A 3,847-nucleotide genomic window follows, 5' to 3' on the forward strand; every position below is an offset into this window, starting at 1 on the left:
CTGTTTGGGCCCATACCATTTTTTAGTAGATCGTTTGGGCCCATACCTTAGGGTGGTGCTATTCACCGAGCGGTGCGGGTGGTGCTTTACGCCGACCTGGTCGGCCTCTACCACGTCCCGCACACCCTTTCCGTCCGTGGGCTTGGCCCATTAACGTTGATTCCCTGGTGGTCCGATTTCTCTCGTAACTTTCGCGCTGGTTCGTTTGGGTGGTGCTTTACGCCGACCTGGTCGGCCTCTACCACGTCCCGCACACCCTTTCCGTCCGTGGGCTTGGCCCATTAACGTTGATTCCCTGGTGGTCCGGTTTCTCTCGTAACTTTCGCGCTGGTTCGATTCGAACGTGTCAGCCTCTGGAAAATCTGACCTTTTTTTTTTGGAACACTTTACTGTTTTAAAATTTGAACAGTTTCGAATTTGAACATATTCTTAAATAGATTTTTTTGAAAAAAAAATTGTGCATGAACATTCCGGATTTTAATTTTTTTCAAATATTAACAATTTTTAACTCGAACAATTTTTAAAATTGAACGTTTTTTGAATATGAACGAATTTCAAATTTGAACGTTTTTCTAAATTGAACGATTTTCAGATTTGAACATTTTTCGAATTAGAATAATTTTTAGATTTGAACAATTTTCAGACGTGAACAATTTTCAAATTTGAACTATTTTCATATTTTAAAAAAGAAAAAGAAACGAAAACAAAAAAAAGAAACGAAAACAAAAAAAAGAAACAGAAAAGAAAAACGAAAAACGAAAAAAGAAAAAAGAAACAGAAAAGAAAAACAGAAAAAGAAACAGAAAACCGAAAACTGAAATAAACAGCGAACTGGGCCGACCAGGCCGGCCCATACCGCGCGCGGGGGGTGTGCGGCGCGCGGTAACGGCCGACCTGGTCGGTGTATAGGATTCGCCGCGGCGCACGGGGTGCCCTATATATCGCTCGTTAGCGTGCTGTTATAGGGTACGCTAACTAAGGCCGATTTAGATGGGCCAGGCCCATATTGAATGGACGGGAAACGAACCATGTTAGTTTGTTTCCGTTCGACGCTGGAAGCTGGAGGATACGTTTTTAAAAACGAACTCGAACTCGGAATTTGCTCAAAATCGAATTCGAAAATTGCTCAAATTCAAATCTTTTCGGATTCAAAATTTGATCGAATTCGGAATTTGCCCAAATTCGAAATTTTCTCAAATTCGAATCTGCTCGAATTCAAAATTTTCTTGAATTCGGAAATTGCTCAAATCAAAATAAAAATTTGCTCAAAATCTAAATCTGTTCGAATTCAAATTCAAAAATTCCTCAAATCCAAATCTGTTCGAATTCAAAAAATAACTTTGTTAGAAATAAGAATTTGGTCAAAAACTTTTTTTGCTAAAAAATTATTTGTACAAAAATAATTTTGTGCACAAAAAAATCAATCAGAAAAAGAAAAATAAAAAGAAAAAAGAGAAAAAAGAAAACCTAAGAAAAATAAAAAAGAACCAAAAGAACCACGAACCAGAAAACCGAAAAACCGACCGAAATCGAAAAAACCAAATCAGTCACACTAAATGGGCCTCGGCCCACACCGTCCCATTAGCATGCGCGCCGTATTAACGCACGCTAATGGGTGGGGAATAGGGATTGCGGCGGCACACCCCCGCTCCGCCGCACACCCCCAGGCGCCCCTTATGAGCCAGCCCACTGCTCTCTTTTCTTTATTCCTTTTTCCGTTTTTTCTTTTTGTTCTTTCTGTTTATTTTTATTTTTACGTTCTTCAAAAGTTGGCTATTTTCAAAATCGATATTTTTAAATCTAACGATTTTTGAAAATTCGATTTTCCAAACATCGAAAGTTTTAATTTTTTGTTTTTCAAAAAAATCTGTTTTTTTTATAAATCATTTTTATAATCTAGAGGGTTTTTTTTTCTTTTTTAAAACGTTTTCTGAAAATATAATTTTTGATGATTTTTTTCAAAATTCAAACAATTTTTCAGATTGAACATTTTTAAAAATGAATATGTTTTAAATTTGAAATTTTTTCGAATACCAACAATTTTTTACTTTCAACATTTTTCAAATTTGAACGTTTTCGAATTTGAACTTTTTTGATTTTGAATGAAAAAGAAATAATAAAAAAGAAAACAAATAAACAAATAAAAAAGAAAAGAAAAAATAGAAACAGAAACAAAAAAGGAAAAAAAGCAAAAATGGGCCAGGCCTAATACCCGACCAGGGTGTGTTGTGCGTGGTAGGCACCGACCTGATCGGTGTATGGGATTAGCCCCATACCTAACCCTAGCCAACCATTAGCTATAAGAAATCAAACCAAACCGAACTCTTGTGAGAGTAAACCCATTAACACCTGAACCAAACGAGCACATAAGTAGAAACCGGCCGAGCGGTGTGGAGGCACAAATCCTATATGACTTGGGCTCACATATGTGCACCAACAACTTATTCTAAGCAAAACTAGCAACTATGTGATAGAAATATATGTATATATCATCAAACACGAAGGCTATCACAAAGTAAAGTGCATAAGTAAAAAAGCTCGGGTACATGAATGACTGAGGTGACGCGGAGACGATGATATACCCGAAGTTCACACTCTTGCGAGTGCTACGTACTCTCCGTTGAAGCGGTGTGGAGGCACCATGGCTCTCCAAACGCCACGAATGCCTCACCATATTCTCCTCGAGCATTCCCACCAAATTAAAGGGAAGTTCTAGATCCACTATGGAACCTTGAGGGTGGTCACCAAACTCGCACAAATCTTGGGGCAATCTCCACAACTTAATTGGAGGGGTCATAAGAAACCACCATGAAGGGTTTATGCTTGAGGAATCTCCACAACTTAATTGGAGGCCGGCCACAATGTCATGGATACCTTATAGGGCCTGCGGCTTGTGTAACCCTGGTACATATTCGGCAGGAAACCCATCAAGTTAGAAGACGGAAGAATCCGAAGCCGAAGAACTAAGTCGTGTTAAATAAGGAAAGGCCAGTCAAAGGAGCTGAATAAACATAGCCTTGAGTGGAACACTTGTAAACCGACCCAAACTGGCTCCGGAATCTAGCCTCCTATATAAAGGCTAGGAGGAGCCATCGAGAGGGTCATCGAATCATTGTTGTAATCCTAGATTTACTCTAGTATTGCGACGACTTTGCCTCATAATCAACATACTATCGGATTGTCTTGTTTGTCTGACCAGCCGACGAAACCACTAGTGCACCTATTTCCCTGAAACCCTAAGTCCATATCCATGCACATTACCGAGGTCACCCCTCATCATCCAAGAACACCACAAAGATCACTAAGCCTTCTAGGGTTCCAAGAACCCCAGAGCAATAAGCTTCTCACTTTCACTTCCATGAATCATCGTGGAGAACTCAAACCGATGCACCAAATGCAATGGAAAGAACTTCACTCTGAAATTCCAATAAAACTACAAAAGCTATTGGGGGAATGAGAGATCTAGATCTCCTCTACATTTTCTCTAAAATAGATGCAAGATTCATCAGATGGAGAGTGAGATAGAAAGCTCAAAGAAGGTCAACAATGGGGCAAAAACCAGCTCCAAAAGATGGAAAACTTTAGGGAAGAAGAATCCCTTAAATAGGGTAAGAGAAATATGTCCGTTATGCACCTAAAATGTAACTAGCGCTACTTCCGTCCATTTGGGGCGGTACTACCACCCCCCGGAAGTATCGGGCAACTACCATGTGATTACTGGGTGCCCAGTATTTCTCTCGGTACTCACAAACAGTGGCAGAGCTACGGGAGGGGGGAGGGTGGGGGCGAGCAGGGCGGCCGCCCCGGGTGTCCCAGCGCGGAGCAGGGAACCCCGACTCTGCATCTT

Source organism: Lolium rigidum, chromosome 3 (genome assembly GCF_022539505.1).
Source record: "Lolium rigidum isolate FL_2022 chromosome 3, APGP_CSIRO_Lrig_0.1, whole genome shotgun sequence".
Classification (NCBI taxonomy): Eukaryota; Viridiplantae; Streptophyta; class Magnoliopsida; order Poales; family Poaceae; genus Lolium; species Lolium rigidum.